This window comes from Garra rufa, chromosome 2, assembly GCF_049309525.1.
Source record: "Garra rufa chromosome 2, GarRuf1.0, whole genome shotgun sequence".
Taxonomy (NCBI): domain Eukaryota; kingdom Metazoa; phylum Chordata; class Actinopteri; order Cypriniformes; family Cyprinidae; genus Garra; species Garra rufa.
Window position 1 is genome coordinate 50721986 of NC_133362.1, and position 26724 is coordinate 50748709.

Consider the following 26724-nt stretch of genomic DNA (forward strand, 5'->3'; position numbering starts at 1 on the left):
CCATCCTCTGCTAAGCTTGTGTCACTTTTATATGTGCCCAGGTGCTGCAAGACAATTTAGAAATGTGTGCAAGATTCGTTATGTTGAAAAGACCAGTGCACAGACTCTACATCAAGACAAGCAGAGTGGCGCAGCGGGAGAGTGCTGGGCCCATAACCCAGAGGTCGATGGATCGAAACCATCCTCTGCTAAGGTTGTTTTGCTTTTATTTGTGCCCAAGTGCTTCAAGACAAGTTAGAAATTTGTGCAAGAATCATGTTATGTTGAAAAGACCAGTGCACGAGCTCCACATCAAGTCAAGCAGAGTGGTGCAGCGGAAGCCTGCTGGGCCCGTAACCCAGAGGTCGATGGATCGAAACCATCCTCTGCTAAGCTTGTTTCACTTTTATTTGTGCCCAAGTGCTGCAAGACAAGTTAGAAATATGTGCAAGAATCATGTTATGTTGAAAAGACCAGTGCACAAGCTCTACATCAAGTCAAGCAGAGTGGCGCAGCGGAAGCGTGCTGGGCCCATAACCCAGAAGTCGATGGATCGAAACCATCCTCTGCTGAGCTTGTTTCACTTTTATATGTGCCCAAGTGCTGCAAGACAAGTTAGAAATATGTGCAAGAATCATGTTATGTTGAAAAGACCAGTGCACAAGCTCTATGTCAAGTCAAGCAGAGTGGCGCAGCGGAAGCGTGCTGGGCCCATAACCCAGAGGTCGATGGATCGAAACCATCCTCTGCTAAGCTTGTGTCACTTTTATATGTGCCCAGGTGCTGCAAGACAATTTAGAAATGTGTGCAAGATTCGTTATGTTGAAAAGACCAGTGCACAGACTCTACATCAAGACAAGCAGAGTGGCGCAGCGGGAGCGTGCTGGGCCCATAACCCAGAGGTCGATGGATCGAAACCATCCTCTGTTAAGGTTGTGTCACTTTTATATGTGCCCAGGTGCTGCAAGACAATTTAGAAATGTGTGCAAGATTCGTTATGTTGAAAAGACCAGTGCACAGACTCTACATCAAGACAAGCAGAGTGGCGCAGCGGGAGCGTGCTGGGCCCATAACCCAGAGGTCGATGGATCGAAACCATCCTCTGCTAAGGTTGTTTCACTTTTATTTGTGCCCAAGTGCTTCAAGACAAGTTAGAAATTTGTGCAAGAATCATGTTGTGTTGAAAAGACCAGTGCACGAGCTCCACATCAAGACAAGCAGAGTGGCGCAGCGGAAGCGTGCTGGGCCCATAACCCAGAGGTCGATGGATCGAAACCATCCTCTGCTAAGACTTCTGAGCTTGTATATATGACAGAGCCCCCAAAAAAGAGAAATGTTCAGAGCCTGTTCTTGAAAACCTAAAGTCACTTGGTCCTCTCACAATAGTTGTTCATCCAAAAGCTGAATGAGATGGAGAACTAAAAGAAAAAGTAAACAACTGCATGACAGCCCCAGTGGCCTAATGGATAAGGCTCTGGCCTCCTAAGCCAGGGCGTTCAAGTTATGTTGAAAAGACCAGTGCACAGGCTCTATATCAAGACAAGCAGAGTGGCGCAGCGGAAGCGTGCTGGGCCCGGAAGTCGATGGATTGAAACCGTCCTCTGCTAAGATTGTTTCACTTTTATATGTGCTCAGGTGCTGCAAGACAAGTTAGAAATGTGTGCCAGAATCAAGTGATTTTGAAAAGACCGGCGTATGGTACTCTCGTCAAGGAAAGCAGAGTGGCGCAGCGGAAGCGTGCTGGGCCCATAACTCAGAGGTTGATGGATCGAAACCATCCTCTGCTGAGACTTCTGAGCTTGTATATATGACAGAGCCCTGAAAAAAGAGAAATGTTCAGAGCCTGTTCGTGAAAACCTAAAGTCACTTGGTCCTCTCACAATAGTTGTTCATCCAGAAGCTGAATGAGATGGAGAACTAAAAGAAAAAGTAAACAACTACATGACAGCCCCAGTGGCCTTATGGATAAGGCACTGGCCTCCTAAGCCAGGGATTGTGGGTTCGAGTTCTATCTGGGGTGACTTTCAGCAGAGTGGCGCAGCGAAGGCGTGCTGGGCCCATAACCCAGAAGCTGATGGATTGAAACCATCCTCTGCTGAGCTTGTTTCACTTTTATATGTGCCCAAGTGCTGCAAGACAAGTTAGAAATATGTGCAAGAATCATGTTATGTTGAAAAGACCAGTGCACAAGCTCTACATCAAGTCAAGCAGAGTGGCGCAGCGGAAGCGTGCTGGGCCCATAACCCAGAGGTCGATGGATCGAAACCATCCTCTGCTAAGCTTGTGTCACTTTTATATGTGCCCAGGTGCTGCAAGACAAGTTAGAAATGTGTGCAAGATTCAAGTTATGTTGAAAAGACCAGTGCACAGGCTCTACATCAAGACGAGCAGAGTGGCGCAGCGGAAGCGTGCTGGGCCCATAACCCAGAGGTCGATGGATCGAAACCATCCTCTGCTAAGCTTGTGTCACTTTTATATGTGCCCAGGTGCTGCAAGACAATTTAGAAATGTGTGCAAGATTCGTTATGGTGAAAAGACCAGTGCATAGACTCCACATCAAGACAAGCAGAGTGGCGCAGCGGGAGAGTGCTGGGCCCATAACCCAGAGGTCGATGGATCGAAACCATCCTCTGCTAAGGTTGTTTCACTTTTATTTGTGCCCAAGTGCTTCAAGACAAGTTAGAAATTTGTGCAAGAATCATGTTATGTTGAAAAGACCAGTGCACGAGCTCCTCATCAAGTCAAGCAGAGTGGCGCAGCGGAAGTGTGCTGGGCCCATAACCCAGAGGTCGATGGATCGAAACCATCCTCTGCTAAGCTTGTGTCACATTTATATGTGCCCAGGTGCTGCAAGACAATTTAGAAATGTGTGCAAGATTCAAGTTATGTTGAAAAGACCAGTGCACGAGCTCCGCATCAAGTCAAGCAGAGTGGTGCAGCGGAAGCTTGCTGGGCCTATAACCCAGAGGTCGATGGATCGAAACCATCCTCTGCTGAGACTTCTGAGCTTGTATATATGACAGAGCCCCCAAAAAAAAGAAATGTTCAGAGCCTGTTCTTGAAAACCTAAAGTCACTTGGTCCTCTCACAATAGTTGTTCATCCAGAAGCTGAATGAGATGGAGAACTAAAAGAAAATGTAAACAACTACATGACAGCCCCAGTGGCCTAATGGATAAGGCACTGGCCTCCTAAGCCAGGGATTGTGGGTTCGAGTCCCATCTGGGGTGACTTTCAGCAGAGTGGCGCAGCGAAGGCGTGCTGGGCCCATAACCCAGAAGCTGATGGATCGAAACCATCCTCTGCTGAGCTTGTTTCACTTTTATATGTGCCCAGGTGCTGCAAGACAAGTTAGAAATATGTGCAAGAATCATGTTATGTTGAAAACACCAGTGCACAAGCTCTACATCAAGTCAAGCAGAGTGGCGCAGCGGAAGCGTGCTGGGCCCATAACCCAGAGGTCGATGGATCGAAACCATCCTCTGCTAAGCTTGTGTCACTTTTATATGTGCCCAGGTGCTGCAAGACAAGTTAGAAATGTGTGCAAGATTCAAGTTATGTTGAAAAGACCAGTGCACAGGCTCTACATCAAGACAAGCAGAGTGGCGCAGCGGAAGCGTGCTGGGCCCATAACCCAGAGGTCGATGGATCGAAACCATCCTCTGCTAAGCTTGTGTCACTTTTATATGTGCACAGGTGCTGCAAGACAATTTAGAAATGTGTGCAAGATTCGTTATGTTGAAAAGACCAGTGCATAGACTCTACATCAAGACAAGCAGAGTGGCGCAGCGGGAGAGTGCTGGGCCCATAACCCAGAGGTCGATGGATCGAAACCATCCTCTGCTAAGGTTGTTTCACTTTTATTTGTGCCCAAGTGCTTCAAGACAAGTTAGAAATTTATGCAAGAATCATGTTATGTTAAAAAGACCAGTGCACGAGCTCCACATCAAGTCAAGCAGAGTGGCGCAGCGGAAGCGTGCTGGGCCCATAACCCAGAGGTCGATGGATCGAAATCATCCTCTGCTAAGCTTGTTTCACTTTTATTTGTGCCCAAGTGCTTCAAGACAAGTTAGAAATTTGTGCAAGAATCATGTTATGTTGAAAAGACCAGTGCACGAGCTCCACATCAAGTCAAGCAGAGTGGAGCAGCGGAAGCGTGCTGGGCCCATAACCCAGAGGTCAATGGATCGAAACCATCCTCTGCTGAGCTTGTTTCACTTTTATATGTGCCCAAGTGCTGCAAGACAAGTTAGAAATATGTGCAAGAATCATGTTATGTTGAAAAGACCAGTGCACAAGCTCTACATCAAGTCAAGCAGAGTGGCGCAGCGGAAGCGTGCTGGGCCCATAACCCAGAAGTCGATGGATCGAAACCATCCTCTGCTGAGCTTGTTTCACTTTTATATGTGCCCAAGTGCTGCAAGACAAGTTAGAAATATGTGCAAGAATCATGTTATGTTGAAAAGACCAGTGCACAAGCTCTACGTCAAGTCAAGCAGAGTGGCGCAGCGGAAGCGTGCTGGGCCCATAACCCAGAGGTCGATGGATCGAAACCATCCTCTGCTAAGCTTGTGTCACTTTTATATGTGCCCAGGTGCTGCAAGACAATTTAGAAATGTGTGCAAGATTCGTTATGTTGAAAAGACCAGTGCACAGACTCTACATCAAGACAAGCAGAGTGGCGCAGCGGGAGCGTGCTGGGCCCATAACCCAGAGGTCGATGGATCGAAACCATCCTCTGTTTAGGTTGTGTCACTTTTATATGTGCCCAGGTGCTGCAAGACAATTTAGAAATGTGTGCAAGATTCGTTATGTTGAAAAGACCAGTGCACAGACTCTACATCAAGACAAGCAGAGTGGCGCAGCGGGAGCGTGCTGGGCCCATAACCCAGAGGTCGATGGATCGAAACCATCCTCTGCTAAGGTTGTTTCACTTTTATTTGTGCCCAAGTGCTTCAAGACAAGTTAGAAATTTGTGCAAGAATCATGTTATGTTGAAAAGACCAGTGCACGAGCTCCTCATCAAGTCAAGCAGAGTGGCGCAGCGGAAGTGTGCTGGGCCCATAACCCAGAGGTCGATGGATCGAAACCATCCTCTGCTAAGCTTGTGTCACATTTATATGTGCCCAGGTGCTGCAAGACAATTTAGAAATGTGTGCAAGATTCAAGTTATGTTGAAAAGACCAGTGCACGAGCTCCGCATCAAGTCAAGCAGAGTGGTGCAGCGGAAGCTTGCTGGGCCTATAACCCAGAGGTCGATGGATCGAAACCATCCTCTGCTGAGACTTCTGAGCTTGTATATATGACAGAGCCCCCAAAAAAAAGAAATGTTCAGAGCCTGTTCTTGAAAACCTAAAGTCACTTGGTCCTCTCACAATAGTTGTTCATCCAGAAGCTGAATGAGATGGAGAACTAAAAGAAAATGTAAACAACTACATGACAGCCCCAGTGGCCTAATGGATAAGGCACTGGCCTCCTAAGCCAGGGATTGTGGGTTCGAGTCCCATCTGGGGTGACTTTCAGCAGAGTGGCGCAGCGAAGGCGTGCTGGGCCCATAACCCAGAAGCTGATGGATCGAAACCATCCTCTGCTGAGCTTGTTTCACTTTTATATGTGCCCAGGTGCTGCAAGACAAGTTAGAAATATGTGCAAGAATCATGTTATGTTGAAAACACCAGTGCACAAGCTCTACATCAAGTCAAGCAGAGTGGCGCAGCGGAAGCGTGCTGGGCCCATAACCCAGAGGTCGATGGATCGAAACCATCCTCTGCTAAGCTTGTGTCACTTTTATATGTGCCCAGGTGCTGCAAGACAAGTTAGAAATGTGTGCAAGATTCAAGTTATGTTGAAAAGACCAGTGCACAGGCTCTACATCAAGACAAGCAGAGTGGCGCAGCGGAAGCGTGCTGGGCCCATAACCCAGAGGTCGATGGATCGAAACCATCCTCTGCTAAGCTTGTGTCACTTTTATATGTGCACAGGTGCTGCAAGACAATTTAGAAATGTGTGCAAGATTCGTTATGTTGAAAAGACCAGTGCATAGACTCTACATCAAGACAAGCAGAGTGGCGCAGCGGGAGAGTGCTGGGCCCATAACCCAGAGGTCGATGGATCGAAACCATCCTCTGCTAAGGTTGTTTCACTTTTATTTGTGCCCAAGTGCTTCAAGACAAGTTAGAAATTTATGCAAGAATCATGTTATGTTAAAAAGACCAGTGCACGAGCTCCACATCAAGTCAAGCAGAGTGGCGCAGCGGAAGCGTGCTGGGCCCATAACCCAGAGGTCGATGGATCGAAATCATCCTCTGCTAAGCTTGTTTCACTTTTATTTGTGCCCAAGTGCTTCAAGACAAGTTAGAAATTTGTGCAAGAATCATGTTATGTTGAAAAGACCAGTGCACGAGCTCCACATCAAGTCAAGCAGAGTGGAGCAGCGGAAGCGTGCTGGGCCCATAACCCAGAGGTCAATGGATCGAAACCATCCTCTGCTGAGCTTGTTTCACTTTTATATGTGCCCAAGTGCTGCAAGACAAGTTAGAAATATGTGCAAGAATCATGTTATGTTGAAAAGACCAGTGCACAAGCTCTACATCAAGTCAAGCAGAGTGGCGCAGCGGAAGCGTGCTGGGCCCATAACCCAGAAGTCGATGGATCGAAACCATCCTCTGCTGAGCTTGTTTCACTTTTATATGTGCCCAAGTGCTGCAAGACAAGTTAGAAATATGTGCAAGAATCATGTTATGTTGAAAAGACCAGTGCACAAGCTCTACGTCAAGTCAAGCAGAGTGGCGCAGCGGAAGCGTGCTGGGCCCATAACCCAGAGGTCGATGGATCGAAACCATCCTCTGCTAAGCTTGTGTCACTTTTATATGTGCCCAGGTGCTGCAAGACAATTTAGAAATGTGTGCAAGATTCGTTATGTTGAAAAGACCAGTGCACAGACTCTACATCAAGACAAGCAGAGTGGCGCAGCGGGAGCGTGCTGGGCCCATAACCCAGAGGTCGATGGATCGAAACCATCCTCTGTTTAGGTTGTGTCACTTTTATATGTGCCCAGGTGCTGCAAGACAATTTAGAAATGTGTGCAAGATTCGTTATGTTGAAAAGACCAGTGCACAGACTCTACATCAAGACAAGCAGAGTGGCGCAGCGGGAGCGTGCTGGGCCCATAACCCAGAGGTCGATGGATCGAAACCATCCTCTGCTAAGGTTGTTTCACTTTTATTTGTGCCCAAGTGCTTCAAGACAAGTTAGAAATTTGTGCAAGAATCATGTTATGTTGAAAAGACCAGTGCACGAGCTCCTCATCAAGTCAAGCAGAGTGGCGCAGCGGAAGTGTGCTGGGCCCATAACCCAGAGGTCGATGGATCGAAACCATCCTCTGCTAAGCTTGTGTCACATTTATATGTGCCCAGGTGCTGCAAGACAATTTAGAAATGTGTGCAAGATTCAAGTTATGTTGAAAAGACCAGTGCACGAGCTCCGCATCAAGTCAAGCAGAGTGGTGCAGCGGAAGCTTGCTGGGCCTATAACCCAGAGGTCGATGGATCGAAACCATCCTCTGCTGAGACTTCTGAGCTTGTATATATGACAGAGCCCCCAAAAAAAAGAAATGTTCAGAGCCTGTTCTTGAAAACCTAAAGTCACTTGGTCCTCTCACAATAGTTGTTCATCCAGAAGCTGAATGAGATGGAGAACTAAAAGAAAATGTAAACAACTACATGACAGCCCCAGTGGCCTAATGGATAAGGCACTGGCCTCCTAAGCCAGGGATTGTGGGTTCGAGTCCCATCTGGGGTGACTTTCAGCAGAGTGGCGCAGCGAAGGCGTGCTGGGCCCATAACCCAGAAGCTGATGGATCGAAACCATCCTCTGCTGAGCTTGTTTCACTTTTATATGTGCCCAGGTGCTGCAAGACAAGTTAGAAATATGTGCAAGAATCATGTTATGTTGAAAACACCAGTGCACAAGCTCTACATCAAGTCAAGCAGAGTGGCGCAGCGGAAGCGTGCTGGGCCCATAACCCAGAGGTCGATGGATCGAAACCATCCTCTGCTAAGCTTGTGTCACTTTTATATGTGCCCAGGTGCTGCAAGACAAGTTAGAAATGTGTGCAAGATTCAAGTTATGTTGAAAAGACCAGTGCACAGGCTCTACATCAAGACAAGCAGAGTGGCGCAGCGGAAGCGTGCTGGGCCCATAACCCAGAGGTCGATGGATCGAAACCATCCTCTGCTAAGCTTGTGTCACTTTTATATGTGCACAGGTGCTGCAAGACAATTTAGAAATGTGTGCAAGATTCGTTATGTTGAAAAGACCAGTGCATAGACTCTACATCAAGACAAGCAGAGTGGCGCAGCGGGAGAGTGCTGGGCCCATAACCCAGAGGTCGATGGATCGAAACCATCCTCTGCTAAGGTTGTTTCACTTTTATTTGTGCCCAAGTGCTTCAAGACAAGTTAGAAATTTATGCAAGAATCATGTTATGTTAAAAAGACCAGTGCACGAGCTCCACATCAAGTCAAGCAGAGTGGCGCAGCGGAAGCGTGCTGGGCCCATAACCCAGAGGTCGATGGATCGAAATCATCCTCTGCTAAGCTTGTTTCACTTTTATTTGTGCCCAAGTGCTTCAAGACAAGTTAGAAATTTGTGCAAGAATCATGTTATGTTGAAAAGACCAGTGCACGAGCTCCACATCAAGTCAAGCAGAGTGGAGCAGCGGAAGCGTGCTGGGCCCATAACCCAGAGGTCAATGGATCGAAACCATCCTCTGCTGAGCTTGTTTCACTTTTATATGTGCCCAGGTGCTGCAAGACAAGTTAGAAATGTGTGCAAGATTCAAGTTATGTTGAAAAGACCAGTGCACAGGCTCTACATCAAGACAAGCAGAGTGGCGCAGCGGAAGCGTGCTGGGCCCATAACCCAGAGGTCGATGGATCAAAACCATCCTCTGCTAAGCTTGTGTCACTTTTATATGTGCCCAGGTGCTGCAAGACAATTTAGAAATGTGTGCAAGATTCGTTATGTTGAAAAGACCAGTGCACAGACTCTACATCAAGACAAGCAGAGTGGCGCAGCGGGAGAGTGCTGGGCCCATAACCCAGAGGTCGATGGATCGAAACCATCCTCTGCTAAGGTTGTTTTGCTTTTATTTGTGCCCAAGTGCTTCAAGACAAGTTAGAAATTTGTGCAAGAATCATGTTATGTTGAAAAGACCAGTGCACGAGCTCCACATCAAGTCAAGCAGAGTGGTGCAGCGGAAGCCTGCTGGGCCCGTAACCCAGAGGTCGATGGATCGAAACCATCCTCTGCTAAGCTTGTTTCACTTTTATTTGTGCCCAAGTGCTGCAAGACAAGTTAGAAATATGTGCAAGAATCATGTTATGTTGAAAAGACCAGTGCACAAGCTCTACATCAAGTCAAGCAGAGTGGCGCAGCGGAAGCGTGCTGGGCCCATAACCCAGAAGTCGATGGATCGAAACCATCCTCTGCTGAGCTTGTTTCACTTTTATATGTGCCCAAGTGCTGCAAGACAAGTTAGAAATATGTGCAAGAATCATGTTATGTTGAAAAGACCAGTGCACAAGCTCTATGTCAAGTCAAGCAGAGTGGCGCAGCGGAAGCGTGCTGGGCCCATAACCCAGAGGTCGATGGATCGAAACCATCCTCTGCTAAGCTTGTGTCACTTTTATATGTGCCCAGGTGCTGCAAGACAATTTAGAAATGTGTGCAAGATTCGTTATGTTGAAAAGACCAGTGCACAGACTCTACATCAAGACAAGCAGAGTGGCGCAGCGGGAGCGTGCTGGGCCCATAACCCAGAGGTCGATGGATCGAAACCATCCTCTGTTAAGGTTGTGTCACTTTTATATGTGCCCAGGTGCTGCAAGACAATTTAGAAATGTGTGCAAGATTCGTTATGTTGAAAAGACCAGTGCACAGACTCTACATCAAGACAAGCAGAGTGGCGCAGCGGGAGCGTGCTGGGCCCATAACCCAGAGGTCGATGGATCGAAACCATCCTCTGCTAAGGTTGTTTCACTTTTATTTGTGCCCAAGTGCTTCAAGACAAGTTAGAAATTTGTGCAAGAATCATGTTGTGTTGAAAAGACCAGTGCACGAGCTCCACATCAAGACAAGCAGAGTGGCGCAGCGGAAGCGTGCTGGGCCCATAACCCAGAGGTCGATGGATCGAAACCATCCTCTGCTAAGCTTGTGTCACTTTTATATGTGCCCAGGTGCTGCAAGACAATTTAGAAATGTGTGCAAGATTCGTTATGTTGAAAAGACCAGTGCACAGACTCTGCATCAAGACAAGCAGAGTGGCGCAGCGGGAGAGTGCTGGGCCCATAACCCAGAGGTCGATGGATCGAAACCATCCTCTGCTAAGCTTGTTTTGCTTTTATTTGTGCCCAAGTGCTTCAAGACAAGTTAGAAATTTGTGCAAGAATCATGTTATGTTGAAAAGACCAGTGCACGAGCTCCACATCAAGTCAAGCAGAGTGGTGCAGCGGAAGCCTGCTGGGCCCGTAACCCAGAGGTCGATGGATCGAAACCATCCTCTGCTAAGCTTGTTTCACTTTTATATGTGCCCAGGTGCTGCAAGACAATTGAGAAATGTGTGCAAGATTCAAGTTATGTTGAAAAGACCAGTGCACGAGCTCCGCATCAAGTCAAGCAGAGTGGTGCAGCGGAAGCTTGCTGGGCCTATAACCCAGAGGTCGATGGATCGAAACCATCCTCTGCTGAGACTTCTGAGCTTGTATATATGACAGAGCCCCCAAAAAAGAGAAATGTTCAGAGCCTGTTCTTGAAAACCTAAAGTCACTTGGTCCTCTCACAATAGTTGTTCATCCAGAAGCTGAATGAGATGGAGAACTAAAAGAAAATGTAAACAACTACATGACAGCCCCAGTGGCCTAATGGATAAGGCACTGGCCTCCTAAGCCAGGGATTGTGGGTTCGAGTCCCATCTGGGGTGACTTTCAGCAAAGTGGCGCAGCGAAGGCGTGCTGGGCCCGTAACCCAGAGGTCGATGGATCGAAACCATCCTCTGCTAAGCTTGTTTCACTTTTATTTGTGCCCAAGTGCTTCAAGACAAGTTAGAAATTTGTGCAAGAATCATGTTATGTTGAAAAGACCAGTGCACGAGCTCCACATCAAGTCAAGCAGAGTGGAGCAGCGGAAGCGTGCTGGGCCCATAACCCAGAGGTCAATGGATCGAAACCATCCTCTGCTGAGCTTGTTTCACTTTTATATGTGCCCAAGTGCTGCAAGACAAGTTAGAAATATGTGCAAGAATCATGTTATGTTGAAAAGACCAGTGCACAAGCTCTACATCAAGTCAAGCAGAGTGGCGCAGCGGAAGCGTGCTGGGCCCATAACCCAGAAGTCGATGGATCGAAACCATCCTCTGCTGAGCTTGTTTCACTTTTATATGTGCCCAAGTGCTGCAAGACAAGTTAGAAATATGTGCAAGAATCATGTTATGTTGAAAAGACCAGTGCACAAGCTCTACGTCAAGTCAAGCAGAGTGGCGCAGCGGAAGCGTGCTGGGCCCATAACCCAGAGGTCGATGGATCGAAACCATCCTCTGCTAAGCTTGTGTCACTTTTATATGTGCCCAGGTGCTGCAAGACAATTTAGAAATGTGTGCAAGATTCGTTATGTTGAAAAGACCAGTGCACAGACTCTACATCAAGACAAGCAGAGTGGCGCAGCGGGAGCGTGCTGGGCCCATAACCCAGAGGTCGATGGATCGAAACCATCCTCTGTTAAGGTTGTGTCACTTTTATATGTGCCCAGGTGCTGCAAGACAATTTAGAAATGTGTGCAAGATTCGTTATGTTGAAAAGACCAGTGCACAGACTCTACATCAAGACAAGCAGAGTGGTGCAGCGGGAGCGTGCTGGGCCCATAACCCAGAGGTCGATGGATCGAAACCATCCTCTGCTAAGGTTGTTTCACTTTTATTTGTGCCCAAGTGCTTCAAGACAAGTTAGAAATTTGTGCAAGAATCATGTTGTGTTGAAAAGACCAGTGCACGAGCTCCACATCAAGACAAGCAGAGTGGCGCAGCGGAAGCGTGCTGGGCCCATAACCCAGAGGTCGATGGATCGAAACCATCCTCTGCTAAGCTTGTGTCACTTTTATATGTGCCCAGGTGCTGCAAGACAATTTAGAAATGTGTGCAAGATTCGTTATGTTGAAAAGACCAGTGCACAGACTCTACATCAAGACAAGCAGAGTGGCGCAGCGGGAGAGTGCTGGGCCCATAACCCAGAGGTCGATGGATCGAAACCATCCTCTGCTAAGCTTGTTTTGCTTTTATTTGTGCCCAAGTGCTTCAAGACAAGTTAGAAATTTGTGCAAGAATCATGTTATGTTGAAAAGACCAGTGCACGAGCTCCACATCAAGTCAAGCAGAGTGGTGCAGCGGAAGCCTGCTGGGCCCGTAACCCAGAGGTCGATGGATCGAAACCATCCTCTGCTAAGCTTGTTTCACTTTTATATGTGCCCAAGTGCTTCAAGACAAGTTAGAAATTTGTGCAAGAATCATGTTATGTTGAAAAGACCAGTGCACGAGCTCCACATCAAGTCAAGCAGAGTGGTGCAGCGGAAGCCTGCTGGGCCCGTAACCCAGAGGTCGATGGATCGAAACCATCCTCTGCTAAGCTTGTTTCACTTTTATATGTGCCCAGGTGCTGCAAGACAATTGAGAAATGTGTGCAAGATTCAAGTTATGTTGAAAAGACCAGTGCACGAGCTCCGCATCAAGTCAAGCAGAGTGGTGCAGCGGAAGCTTGCTGGGCCTATAACCCAGAGGTCGATGGATCGAAACCATCCTCTGCTGAGACTTCTGAGCTTGTATATATGACAGAGCCCCCAAAAAAGAGAAATGTTCAGAGCCTGTTCTTGAAAACCTAAAGTCACTTGGTCCTCTCACAATAGTTGTTCATCCAGAAGCTGAATGAGATGGAGAACTAAAAGAAAATGTAAACAACTACATGACAGCCCCAGTGGCCTAATGGATAAGGCACTGGCCTCCTAAGCCAGGGATTGTGGGTTCGAGTCCCATCTGGGGTGACTTTCAGCAAAGTGGCGCAGCGAAGGCGTGCTGGGCCCGTAACCCAGAGGTCGATGGATCGAAACCATCCTCTGCTAAGCTTGTTTCACTTTTATTTGTGCCCAAGTGCTTCAAGACAAGTTAGAAATTTGTGCAAGAATCATGTTATGTTGAAAAGACCAGTGCACGAGCTCCACATCAAGTCAAGCAGAGTGGAGCAGCGGAAGCGTGCTGGGCCCATAACCCAGAGGTCAATGGATCGAAACCATCCTCTGCTGAGCTTGTTTCACTTTTATATGTGCCCAAGTGCTGCAAGACAAGTTAGAAATATGTGCAAGAATCATGTTATGTTGAAAAGACCAGTGCACAAGCTCTACATCAAGTCAAGCAGAGTGGCGCAGCGGAAGCGTGCTGGGCCCATAACCCAGAAGTCGATGGATCGAAACCATCCTCTGCTGAGCTTGTTTCACTTTTATATGTGCCCAAGTGCTGCAAGACAAGTTAGAAATATGTGCAAGAATCATGTTATGTTGAAAAGACCAGTGCACAAGCTCTACGTCAAGTCAAGCAGAGTGGCGCAGCGGAAGCGTGCTGGGCCCATAACCCAGAGGTCGATGGATCGAAACCATCCTCTGCTAAGCTTGTGTCACTTTTATATGTGCCCAGGTGCTGCAAGACAATTTAGAAATGTGTGCAAGATTCGTTATGTTGAAAAGACCAGTGCACAGACTCTACATCAAGACAAGCAGAGTGGCGCAGCGGGAGCGTGCTGGGCCCATAACCCAGAGGTCGATGGATCGAAACCATCCTCTGTTAAGGTTGTGTCACTTTTATATGTGCCCAGGTGCTGCAAGACAATTTAGAAATGTGTGCAAGATTCGTTATGTTGAAAAGACCAGTGCACAGACTCTACATCAAGACAAGCAGAGTGGCGCAGCGGGAGCGTGCTGGGCCCATAACCCAGAGGTCGATGGATCGAAACCATCCTCTGCTAAGGTTGTTTCACTTTTATTTGTGCCCAAGTGCTTCAAGACAAGTTAGAAATTTGTGCAAGAATCATGTTGTGTTGAAAAGACCAGTGCACGAGCTCCACATCAAGACAAGCAGAGTGGCGCAGCGGAAGCGTGCTGGGCCCATAACCCAGAGGTCGATGGATCGAAACCATCCTCTGCTAAGCTTGTGTCACTTTTATATGTGCCCAGGTGCTGCAAGACAATTTAGAAATGTGTGCAAGATTCGTTATGTTGAAAAGACCAGTGCACAGACTCTACATCAAGACAAGCAGAGTGGCGCAGCGGGAGAGTGCTGGGCCCATAACCCAGAGGTCGATGGATCGAAACCATCCTCTGCTAAGCTTGTTTTGCTTTTATTTGTGCCCAAGTGCTTCAAGACAAGTTAGAAATTTGTGCAAGAATCATGTTATGTTGAAAAGACCAGTGCACGAGCTCCACATCAAGTCAAGCAGAGTGGTGCAGCGGAAGCCTGCTGGGCCCGTAACCCAGAGGTCGATGGATCGAAACCATCCTCTGCTAAGCTTGTTTCACTTTTATATGTGCCCAGGTGCTGCAAGACAATTTAGAAATGTGTGCAAGATTCGTTATGTTGAAAAGACCAGTGCATAGACTCTACATCAAGACAAGCAGAGTGGCGCAGCGGGAGAGTGCTGGGCCCATAACCCAGAGGTCGATGGATCGAAACCATCCTCTGCTAAGGTTGTTTCACTTTTATTTGTGCCCAAGTGCTTCAAGACAAGTTAGAAATTTATGCAAGAATCATGTTATGTTGAAAAGACCAGTGCACGAGCTCCACATCAAGTCAAGCAGAGTGGAGCAGCGGAAGCGTGCTGGGCCCATAACCCAGAGGTCAATGGATCGAAACCATCCTCTGCTGAGCTTGTTTCACTTTTATATGTGCCCAAGTGCTGCAAGACAAGTTAGAAATATGTGCAAGAATCATGTTATGTTGAAAAGACCAGTGCACAAGCTCTACATCAAGTCAAGCAGAGTGGCGCAGCGGAAGCGTGCTGGGCCCATAACCCAGAAGTCGATGGATCGAAACCATCCTCTGCTGAGCTTGTTTCACTTTTATATGTGCCCAAGTGCTGCAAGACAAGTTGGAAATATGTGCAAGAATCATGTTATGTTGAAAAGACCAGTGCACAAGCTCTACGTCAAGTCAAGCAGAGTGGCGCAGCGGAAGCGTGCTGGGCCCATAACCCAGAGGTCGATGGATCGAAACCATCCTCTGCTAAGCTTGTGTCACTTTTATATGTGCCCAGGTGCTGCAAGACAATTTAGAAATGTGTGCAAGATTCGTTATGTTGAAAAGACCAGTGCACAGACTCTACATCAAGACAAGCAGAGTGGCGCAGCGGGAGCGTGCTGGGCCCATAACCCAGAGGTCGATGGATCGAAACCATCCTCTGTTAAGGTTGTGTCACTTTTATATGTGCCCAGGTGCTGCAAGACAATTTAGAAATGTGTGCAAGATTCGTTATGTTGAAAAGACCAGTGCACAGACTCTACATCAAGACAAGCAGAGTGGCGCAGCGGGAGCGTGCTGGGCCCATAACCCAGAGGTCGATGGATCGAAACCATCCTCTGCTAAGGTTGTTTCACTTTTATTTGTGCCCAAGTGCTTCAAGACAAGTTAGAAATTTGTGCAAGAATCATGTTGTGTTGAAAAGACCAGTGCACGAGCTCCACATCAAGACAAGCAGAGTGGCGCAGCGGAAGCGTGCTGGCCCCATAACCCAGAGGTCGATGGATCGAAACCATCCTCTGCTAAGCTTGTGTCACTTTTATATGTGCCCAGGTGCTGCAAGACAATTTAGAAATGTGTGCAAGATTCGTTATGTTGAAAAGACCAGTGCACAGACTCTACATCAAGACAAGCAGAGTGGCGCAGCGGGAGAGTGCTGGGCCCATAACCCAGAGGTCGATGGATCGAAACCATCCTCTGCTAAGCTTGTTTTGCTTTTATTTGTGCCCAAGTGCTTCAAGACAAGTTAGAAATTTGTGCAAGAATCATGTTATGTTGAAAAGACCAGTGCACGAGCTCCACATCAAGTCAAGCAGAGTGGTGCAGCGGAAGCCTGCTGGGCCCGTAACCCAGAGGTCGATGGATCGAAACCATCCTCTGCTAAGCTTGTTTCACTTTTATATGTGCCCAGGTGCTGCAAGACAATTTAGAAATGTGTGCAAGATTCGTTATGTTGAAAAGACCAGTGCATAGACTCTACATCAAGACAAGCAGAGTGGAGCAGCGGGAGAGTGCTGGGCCCATAACCCAGAGGTCGATGGATCGAAACCATCCTCTGCTAAGGTTGTTTCACTTTTATTTGTGCCCAAGTGCTTCAAGACAAGTTAGAAATTTATGCAAGAATCATGTTATGTTGAAAAGACCAGTGCACGAGCTCCACATCAAGTCAAGCAGAGTGGCGCAGCGGAAGCGTGCTGGGCCCATAACCCAGAGGTCGATGGATCGAAATCATCCTCTGCTAAGCTTGTGTCACTTTTATATGTGCCCAGGTGCTGCAAGACAATTTAGAAATGTGTGCAAGATTCGTTATGTTGAAAAGACCAGTGCACGAGCTCCGCATCAAGTCAAGCAGAGTGGTGCAGCGGAAGCTTGCTGGGCCTATAACCCAGAGGTCGATGGATCGAAACCATCCTCTGCTAAGACTTCGGAGCTTGTATATATGACAGAGCCCCCAAAAAAGAGAAATGTTCAGAGCCTGTTCTTGAAAACCAAAAGTCACTTGGTCCTCTCACAGTAGTTGTTCATCCAGAAGCTGAATGAGATGGAGAACTAAAAGAAAAAGTAAACAACTACATAACAGCCCCAGTGGCCTAATGGATAAGGCACTGGCCTCCTAAGCCAGGGATTGTGGGTTCGAGTCCCATCTGGGGTGACTTTCAGCAGAGTGGCGCAGCGAAGGCGTGCTGGGCCCATAACCCAGAAGGTGATGGATCGAAACCATCCTCTGCTGAGCTTGTTTCACTTTTATATGTGCCCAGGTGCTGCAAGACAAGTTAGAAATATGTGCAAGAATCATGTTATGTTGAAAAGACCAGTGCACAAGCTCTACATCAAGTCAAGCAGAGTGGCGCAGCGGAAGCGTGCTGGGCCCATAACCCAGAGGTCGATGGATCGAAACCATCCTCTGCTAAGCTTGTGTCACTTTTATATGTGCCCAGGTGCTGCAAGACAAGTTAGAAATGTGTGCAAGATTCAAGTTATGTTGAAAAGACCAGTGCACAGGCTCTACATCAAGACAAGCAGAGTGGCGCAGCGGAAGCGTGCTGGGCCCATAACCCAGAGGTCGATGGATCGAAACCATCCTCTGCTAAGGTTGTTTCACTTTTATTTGTGCCCAAGTGCTTCAAGACAAGTTAGAAATTTGTGCAAGAATCATGTTGTGTTGAAAAGACCAGTGCACGAGCTCCACATCAAGACAAGCAGAGTGGCGCAGCGGAAGCGTGCTGGGCCCATAACCCAGAGGTCGATGGATCGAAACCATCCTCTGCTAAGCTTGTGTCACTTTTATATGTGCCCAGGTGCTGCAAGACAATTTAGAAATGTGTGCAAGATTCGTTATGTTGAAAAGACCAGTGCACAGACTCTACATCAAGACAAGCAGAGTGGCGCAGCGGGAGAGTGCTGGGCCCATAACCCAGAGGTCGATGGATCGAAACCATCCTCTGCTAAGCTTGTTTTGCTTTTATTTGTGCCCAAGTGCTTCAAGACAAGTTAGAAATTTGTGCAAGAATCATGTTATGTTGAAAAGACCAGTGCACGAGCTCCACATCAAGTCAAGCAGAGTGGTGCAGCGGAAGCCTGCTGGGCCCGTAACCCAGAGGTCGATGGATCGAAACCATCCTCTGCTAAGCTTGTTTCACTTTTATATGTGCCCAGGTGCTGCAAGACAATTTAGAAATGTGTGCAAGATTCAAGTTATGTTGAAAAGACCAGTGCACGAGCTCCGCATCAAGTCAAGCAGAGTGGTGCAGCGGAAGCTTGCTGGGCCTATAACCCAGAGGTCGATGGATCGAAACCATCCTCTGCTGAGACTTCTGAGCTTGTATATATGACAGAGCCCCCAAAAAAGAGAAATGTTCAGAGCCTGTTCTTGAAAACCTAAAGTCACTTGGTCCTCTCACAATAGTTGTTCATCCAGAAGCTGAATGAGATGGAGAACTAAAAGAAAATGTAAACAACTACATGACAGCCCCAGTGGCCTAATGGATAAGGCACTGGCCTCCTAAGCCAGGGATTGTGGGTTCGAGTCCCATCTGGGGTGACTTTCAGCAAAGTGGCGCAGCGAAGGCGTGCTGGGCCCATAACCCAGAAGCTGATGGATTGAAACCATCCTCTGCTGAGCTTGTTTCACTTTTATATGTGCCCAGGTGCTGCAAGACAAGTTAGAAATGTGTGCAAGATTCAAGTTATGTTGAAAAGACCAGTGCACAGGCTCTACATCAAGACAAGCAGAGTGGCGCAGCGGAAGCGTGCTGGGCCCATAACCCAGAGGTCGATGGATCGAAACCATTCTCTGCTAAGCTTGTGTCACTTTTATATGTGCCCAGGTACTGCAAGACAATTTAGAAATGTGTGCAAGATTCGTTATGTTGAAAAGACCAGTGCACAGACTCTACATCAAGACAAGCAGAGTGGCGCAGCGGGAGCGTGCTGGGCCCATAACCCAGAGGTCGATGGATCGAAACCATCCTCTGTTTAGGTTGTGTCACTTTTATATGTGCCCAGGTGCTGCAAGACAATTTAGAAATGTGTGCAAGATTCGTTATGTTGAAAAGACCACTGCACAGACTCTACATCAAGACAAGCAGAGTGGCGCAGCGGGAGCGTGCTGGGCCCATAACCCAGAGGTCGATGGATCGAAACCATCCTCTGCTAAGGTTGTTTCACTTTTATTTGTGCCCAAGTGCTTCAAGACAAGTTAGAAATTTGTGCAAGAATCATGTTGTGTTGAAAAGACCAGTGCACGAGCTCCACATCAAGACAAGCAGAGTGGCGCAGCGGAAGCGTGCTGGGCCCATAACCCAGAGGTCGATGGATCGAAACCATCCTCTGCTAAGCTTGTGTCACTTTTATATGTGCCCAGGTGCTGCAAGACAATTTAGAAATGTGTGCAAGATTCGTTATGTTGAAAAGACCAGTGCACAGACTCTACATCAAGACAAGCAGAGTGGCGCAGCGGGAGAGTGCTGGGCCCATAACCCAGAGGTCGATGGATCGAAACCATCCTCTGCTAAGCTTGTTTTGCTTTTATTTGTGCCCAAGTGCTTCAAGACAAGTTAGAAATTTGTGCAAGAATCATGTTATGTTGAAAAGACCAGTGCACGAGCTCCACATCAAGTCAAGCAGAGTGGTGCAGCGGAAGCCTGCTGGGCCCGTAACCCAGAGGTCGATGGATCGAAACCATCCTCTGCTAAGCTTGTTTCACTTTTATATGTGCCCAGGTGCTGCAAGACAATTTAGAAATGTGTGCAAGATTCAAGTTATGTTGAAAAGACCAGTGCACGAGCTCCGCATCAAGTCAAGCAGAGTGGTGCAGCGGAAGCTTGCTGGGCCTATAACCCAGAGGTCGATGGATCGAAACCATCCTCTGCTGAGACTTCTGAGCTTGTATATATGACAGAGCCCCCAAAAAAGAGAAATGTTCAGAGCCTGTTCTTGAAAACCTAAAGTCACTTGGTCCTCTCACAATAGTTGTTCATCCAGAAGCTGAATGAGATGGAGAACTAAAAGAAAATGTAAACAACTACATGACAGCCCCAGTGGCCTAATGGATAAGGCACTGGCCTCCTAAGCCAGGGATTGTGGGTTCGAGTCCCATCTGGGGTGACTTTCAGCAAAGTGGCGCAGCGAAGGCGTGCTGGGCCCGTAACCCAGAGGTCGATGGATCGAAACCATCCTCTGCTAAGCTTGTTTCACTTTTATTTGTGCCCAAGTGCTTCAAGACAAGTTAGAAATTTGTGCAAGAATCATGTTATGTTGAAAAGACCAGTGCACGAGCTCCACATCAAGTCAAGCAGAGTGGAGCAGCGGAAGCGTGCTGGGCCCATAACCCAGAGGTCAATGGATCGAAACCATCCTCTGCTGAGCTTGTTTCACTTTTATATGTGCCCAAGTGCTGCAAGACAAGTTAGAAATATGTGCAAGAATCATGTTATGTTGAAAAGACCAGTGCACAAGCTCTACATCAAGTCAAGCAGAGTGGCGCAGCGGAAGCGTGCTGGGCCCATAACCCAGAAGTCGATGGATCGAAACCATCCTCTGCTGAGCTTGTTTCACTTTTATATGTGCCCAAGTGCTGCAAGACAAGTTAGAAATATGTGCAAGAATCATGTTATGTTGAAAAGACCAGTGCACAAGCTCTACGTCAAGTCAAGCAGAGTGGCGCAGCGGAAGCGTGCTGGGCCCATAACCCAGAGGTCGATGGATCGAAACCATCCTCTGCTAAGCTTGTGTCACTTTTATATGTGCCCAGGTGCTGCAAGACAATTTAGAAATGTGTGCAAGATTCGTTATGTTGAAAAGACCAGTGCACAGACTCTACATCAAGACAAGCAGAGTGGCGCAGCGGGAGCGTGCTGGGCCCATAACCCAGAGGTCGATGGATCGAAACCATCCTCTGTTAAGGTTGTGTCACTTTTATATGTGCCCAGGTGCTGCAAGACAATTTAGAAATGTGTGCAAGATTCGTTATGTTGAAAAGACCAGTGCACAGACTCTACATCAAGACAAGCAGAGTGGTGCAGCGGGAGCGTGCTGGGCCCATAACCCAGAGGTCGATGGATCGAAACCATCCTCTGCTAAGGTTGTTTCACTTTTATTTGTGCCCAAGTGCTTCAAGACAAGTTAGAAATTTGTGCAAGAATCATGTTGTGTTGAAAAGACCAGTGCACGAGCTCCACATCAAGACAAGCAGAGTGGCGCAGCGGAAGCGTGCTGGGCCCATAACCCAGAGGTCGATGGATCGAAACCATCCTCTGCTAAGCTTGTGTCACTTTTATATGTGCCCAGGTGCTGCAAGACAATTTAGAAATGTGTGCAAGATTCGTTATGTTGAAAAGACCAGTGCACAGACTCTACATCAAGACAAGCAGAGTGGCGCAGCGGGAGAGTGCTGGGCCCATAACCCAGAGGTCGATGGATCGAAACCATCCTCTGCTAAGCTTGTTTTGCTTTTATTTGTGCCCAAGTGCTTCAAGACAAGTTAGAAATTTGTGCAAGAATCATGTTATGTTGAAAAGACCAGTGCACGAGCTCCACATCAAGTCAAGCAGAGTGGTGCAGCGGAAGCCTGCTGGGCCCGTAACCCAGAGGTCGATGGATCGAAACCATCCTCTGCTAAGCTTGTTTCACTTTTATATGTGCCCAAGTGCTTCAAGACAAGTTAGAAATTTGTGCAAGAATCATGTTATGTTGAAAAGACCAGTGCACGAGCTCCACATCAAGTCAAGCAGAGTGGTGCAGCGGAAGCCTGCTGGGCCCGTAACCCAGAGGTCGATGGATCGAAACCATCCTCTGCTAAGCTTGTTTCACTTTTATATGTGCCCAGGTGCTGCAAGACAATTGAGAAATGTGTGCAAGATTCAAGTTATGTTGAAAAGACCAGTGCACGAGCTCCGCATCAAGTCAAGCAGAGTGGTGCAGCGGAAGCTTGCTGGGCCTATAACCCAGAGGTCGATGGATCGAAACCATCCTCTGCTGAGACTTCTGAGCTTGTATATATGACAGAGCCCCCAAAAAAGAGAAATGTTCAGAGCCTGTTCTTGAAAACCTAAAGTCACTTGGTCCTCTCACAATAGTTGTTCATCCAGAAGCTGAATGAGATGGAGAACTAAAAGAAAATGTAAACAACTACATGACAGCCCCAGTGGCCTAATGGATAAGGCACTGGCCTCCTAAGCCAGGGATTGTGGGTTCGAGTCCCATCTGGGGTGACTTTCAGCAAAGTGGCGCAGCGAAGGCGTGCTGGGCCCGTAACCCAGAGGTCGATGGATCGAAACCATCCTCTGCTAAGCTTGTTTCACTTTTATTTGTGCCCAAGTGCTTCAAGACAAGTTAGAAATTTGTGCAAGAATCATGTTATGTTGAAAAGACCAGTGCACGAGCTCCACATCAAGTCAAGCAGAGTGGAGCAGCGGAAGCGTGCTGGGCCCATAACCCAGAGGTCAATGGATCGAAACCATCCTCTGCTGAGCTTGTTTCACTTTTATATGTGCCCAAGTGCTGCAAGACAAGTTAGAAATATGTGCAAGAATCATGTTATGTTGAAAAGACCAGTGCACAAGCTCTACATCAAGTCAAGCAGAGTGGCGCAGCGGAAGCGTGCTGGGCCCATAACCCAGAAGTCGATGGATCGAAACCATCCTCTGCTGAGCTTGTTTCACTTTTATATGTGCCCAAGTGCTGCAAGACAAGTTAGAAATATGTGCAAGAATCATGTTATGTTGAAAAGACCAGTGCACAAGCTCTACGTCAAGTCAAGCAGAGTGGCGCAGCGGAAGCGTGCTGGGCCCATAACCCAGAGGTCGATGGATCGAAACCATCCTCTGCTAAGCTTGTGTCACTTTTATATGTGCCCAGGTGCTGCAAGACAATTTAGAAATGTGTGCAAGATTCGTTATGTTGAAAAGACCAGTGCACAGACTCTACATCAAGACAAGCAGAGTGGCGCAGCGGGAGCGTGCTGGGCCCATAACCCAGAGGTCGATGGATCGAAACCATCCTCTGTTAAGGTTGTGTCACTTTTATATGTGCCCAGGTGCTGCAAGACAATTTAGAAATGTGTGCAAGATTCGTTATGTTGAAAAGACCAGTGCACAGACTCTACATCAAGACAAGCAGAGTGGCGCAGCGGGAGCGTGCTGGGCCCATAACCCAGAGGTCGATGGATCGAAACCATCCTCTGCTAAGGTTGTTTCACTTTTATTTGTGCCCAAGTGCTTCAAGACAAGTTAGAAATTTGTGCAAGAATCATGTTGTGTTGAAAAGACCAGTGCACGAGCTCCACATCAAGACAAGCAGAGTGGCGCAGCGGAAGCGTGCTGGGCCCATAACCCAGAGGTCGATGGATCGAAACCATCCTCTGCTAAGCTTGTGTCACTTTTATATGTGCCCAGGTGCTGCAAGACAATTTAGAAATGTGTGCAAGATTCGTTATGTTGAAAAGACCAGTGCACAGACTCTACATCAAGACAAGCAGAGTGGCGCAGCGGGAGAGTGCTGGGCCCATAACCCAGAGGTCGATGGATCGAAACCATCCTCTGCTAAGCTTGTTTTGCTTTTATTTGTGCCCAAGTGCTTCAAGACAAGTTAGAAATTTGTGCAAGAATCATGTTATGTTGAAAAGACCAGTGCACGAGCTCCACATCAAGTCAAGCAGAGTGGTGCAGCGGAAGCCTGCTGGGCCCGTAACCCAGAGGTCGATGGATCGAAACCATCCTCTGCTAAGCTTGTTTCACTTTTATATGTGCCCAGGTGCTGCAAGACAATTTAGAAATGTGTGCAAGATTCGTTATGTTGAAAAGACCAGTGCATAGACTCTACATCAAGACAAGCAGAGTGGCGCAGCGGGAGAGTGCTGGGCCCATAACCCAGAGGTCGATGGATCGAAACCATCCTCTGCTAAGGTTGTTTCACTTTTATTTGTGCCCAAGTGCTTCAAGACAAGTTAGAAATTTATGCAAGAATCATGTTATGTTGAAAAGACCAGTGCACGAGCTCCACATCAAGTCAAGCAGAGTGGAGCAGCGGAAGCGTGCTGGGCCCATAACCCAGAGGTCAATGGATCGAAACCATCCTCTGCTGAGCTTGTTTCACTTTTATATGTGCCCAAGTGCTGCAAGACAAGTTAGAAATATGTGCAAGAATCATGTTATGTTGAAAAGACCAGTGCACAAGCTCTACATCAAGTCAAGCAGAGTGGCGCAGCGGAAGCGTGCTGGGCCCATAACCCAGAAGTCGATGGATCGAAACCATCCTCTGCTGAGCTTGTTTCACTTTTATATGTGCCCAAGTGCTGCAAGACAAGTTAGAAATATGTGCAAGAATCATGTTATGTTGAAAAGACCAGTGCACAAGCTCTACGTCAAGTCAAGCAGAGTGGCGCAGCGGAAGCGTGCTGGGCCCATAACCCAGAGGTCGATGGATCGAAACCATCCTCTGCTAAGCTTGTGTCACTTTTATATGTGCCCAGGTGCTGCAAGACAATTTAGAAATGTGTGCAAGATTCGTTATGTTGAAAAGACCAGTGCACAGACTCTACATCAAGACAAGCAGAGTGGCGCAGCGGGAGCGTGCTGGGCCCATAACCCAGAGGTCGATGGATCGAAACCATCCTCTGTTAAGGTTGTGTCACTTTTATATGTGCCCAGGTGCTGCAAGACAATTTAGAAATGTGTGCAAGATTCGTTATGTTGAAAAGACCAGTGCACAGACTCTACATCAAGACAAGCAGAGTGGCGCAGCGGGAGCGTGCTGGGCCCATAACCCAGAGGTCGATGGATCGAAACCATCCTCTGCTAAGGTTGTTTCACTTTTATTTGTGCCCAAGTGCTTCAAGACAAGTTAGAAATGTGTGCAAGATTCAAGTTATGTTGAAAAGACCAGTGCACAGGCTCTACATCAAGACAAGCAGAGTGGCGCAGCGGAAGCGTGCTGGGCCCATAACCCAGAGGTCGATGGATCGAAACCATCCTCTGCTAAGGTTGTTTCACTTTTATTTGTGCCCAAGTGCTTCAAGACAAGTTAGAAATTTGTGCAAGAATCATGTTGTGTTGAAAAGACCAGTGCACGAGCTCCACATCAAGACAAGCAGAGTGGCGCAGCGGAAGCGTGCTGGGCCCATAACCCAGAGGTCGATGGATCGAAACCATCCTCTGCTAAGCTTGTGTCACTTTTATATGTGCCCAGGTGCTGCAAGACAATTTAGAAATGTGTGCAAGATTCGTTATGTTGAAAAGACCAGTGCACAGACTCTACATCAAGACAAGCAGAGTGGCGCAGCGGGAGAGTGCTGGGCCCATAACCCAGAGGTCGATGGATCGAAACCATCCTCTGCTAAGCTTGTTTTGCTTTTATTTGTGCCCAAGTGCTTCAAGACAAGTTAGAAATTTGTGCAAGAATCATGTTATGTTGAAAAGACCAGTGCACGAGCTCCACATCAAGTCAAGCAGAGTGGTGCAGCGGAAGCCTGCTGGGCCCGTAACCCAGAGGTCGATGGATCGAAACCATCCTCTGCTAAGCTTGTTTCACTTTTATATGTGCCCAGGTGCTGCAAGACAATTTAGAAATGTGTGCAAGATTCAAGTTATGTTGAAAAGACCAGTGCACGAGCTCCGCATCAAGTCAAGCAGAGTGGTGCAGCGGAAGCTTGCTGGGCCTATAACCCAGAGGTCGATGGATCGAAACCATCCTCTGCTAAGGTTGTTTCACTTTTATTTGTGCCCAAGTGCTTCAAGACAAGTTAGAAATTTATGCAAGAATCATGTTATGTTGAAAAGACCAGTGCACGAGCTCCACATCAAGTCAAGCAGAGTGGAGCAGCGGAAGCGTGCTGGGCCCATAACCCAGAGGTCAATGGATCGAAACCATCCTCTGCTGAGCTTGTTTCACTTTTATATGTGCCCAAGTGCTGCAAGACAAGTTAGAAATATGTGCAAGAATCATGTTATGTTGAAAAGACCAGTGCACAAGCTCTACATCAAGTCAAGCAGAGTGGCGCAGCGGAAGCGTGCTGGGCCCATAACCCAGAAGTCGATGGATCGAAACCATCCTCTGCTGAGCTTGTTTCACTTTTATATGTGCCCAAGTGCTGCAAGACAAGTTAGAAATATGTGCAAGAATCATGTTATGTTGAAAAGACCAGTGCACAAGCTCTACGTCAAGTCAAGCAGAGTGGCGCAGCGGAAGCGTGCTGGGCCCATAACCCAGAGGTCGATGGATCGAAACCATCCTCTGCTAAGCTTGTGTCACTTTTATATGTGCCCAGGTGCTGCAAGACAATTTAGAAATGTGTGCAAGATTCGTTATGTTGAAAAGACCAGTGCACAGACTCTACATCAAGACAAGCAGAGTGGCGCAGCGGGAGCGTGCTGGGCCCATAACCCAGAGGTCGATGGATCGAAACCATCCTCTGTTAAGGTTGTGTCACTTTTATATGTGCCCAGGTGCTGCAAGACAATTTAGAAATGTGTGCAAGATTCGTTATGTTGAAAAGACCAGTGCACAGACTCTACATCAAGACAAGCAGAGTGGCGCAGCGGGAGCGTGCTGGGCCCATAACCCAGAGGTCGATGGATCGAAACCATCCTCTGCTAAGGTTGTTTCACTTTTATTTGTGCCCAAGTGCTTCAAGACAAGTTAGAAATTTGTGCAAGAATCATGTTGTGTTGAAAAGACCAGTGCACGAGCTCCACATCAAGCCAAGCAGAGTGGCGCAGCGGAAGCGTGCTGGCCCCATAACCCAGAGGTCGATGGATCGAAACCATCCTCTGCTAAGCTTGTGTCACTTTTATATGTGCCCAGGTGCTGCAAGACAATTTAGAAATGTGTGCAAGATTCGTTATGTTGAAAAGACCAGTGCACAGACTCTACATCAAGACAAGCAGAGTGGCGCAGCGGGAGAGTGCTGGGCCCATAACCCAG

The 26724-nt window shown here is 47.6% G+C and overlaps 9 non-coding genes across 9 annotated transcripts; all 9 read left to right on the plus strand.

Annotated features, from left to right (window-relative positions):
* Window positions 1-3135: 3135 nt before the first annotated feature.
* trnar-ccu (transfer RNA arginine (anticodon CCU)) lies at window positions 3136-3208 on the plus strand. The gene has a single exon. It is a non-coding gene; the product is annotated as a tRNA-Arg (tRNA).
* A 2212-nt stretch (window positions 3209-5420) lies between these two features.
* On the plus strand, window positions 5421-5493 carry trnar-ccu (transfer RNA arginine (anticodon CCU)). Its single transcript has one exon. It is a non-coding gene; the product is annotated as a tRNA-Arg (tRNA).
* Window positions 5494-7705: 2212 nt separating this feature from the next.
* Window positions 7706-7778, plus strand: trnar-ccu (transfer RNA arginine (anticodon CCU)). Its single transcript has one exon. It is a non-coding gene; the product is annotated as a tRNA-Arg (tRNA).
* A 3108-nt stretch (window positions 7779-10886) lies between these two features.
* On the plus strand, window positions 10887-10959 carry trnar-ccu (transfer RNA arginine (anticodon CCU)). The gene has a single exon. It is a non-coding gene; the product is annotated as a tRNA-Arg (tRNA).
* A 2032-nt stretch (window positions 10960-12991) lies between these two features.
* trnar-ccu (transfer RNA arginine (anticodon CCU)) lies at window positions 12992-13064 on the plus strand. The gene has a single exon. It is a non-coding gene; the product is annotated as a tRNA-Arg (tRNA).
* Window positions 13065-16884: 3820 nt separating this feature from the next.
* On the plus strand, window positions 16885-16957 carry trnar-ccu (transfer RNA arginine (anticodon CCU)). Its single transcript has one exon. It is a non-coding gene; the product is annotated as a tRNA-Arg (tRNA).
* Window positions 16958-18273: 1316 nt separating this feature from the next.
* Window positions 18274-18346, plus strand: trnar-ccu (transfer RNA arginine (anticodon CCU)). The gene has a single exon. It is a non-coding gene; the product is annotated as a tRNA-Arg (tRNA).
* A 1492-nt stretch (window positions 18347-19838) lies between these two features.
* On the plus strand, window positions 19839-19911 carry trnar-ccu (transfer RNA arginine (anticodon CCU)). The gene has a single exon. It is a non-coding gene; the product is annotated as a tRNA-Arg (tRNA).
* Window positions 19912-21943: 2032 nt separating this feature from the next.
* Window positions 21944-22016, plus strand: trnar-ccu (transfer RNA arginine (anticodon CCU)). The gene has a single exon. It is a non-coding gene; the product is annotated as a tRNA-Arg (tRNA).
* The last annotated feature ends 4708 nt before the right edge of the window (window positions 22017-26724 follow it).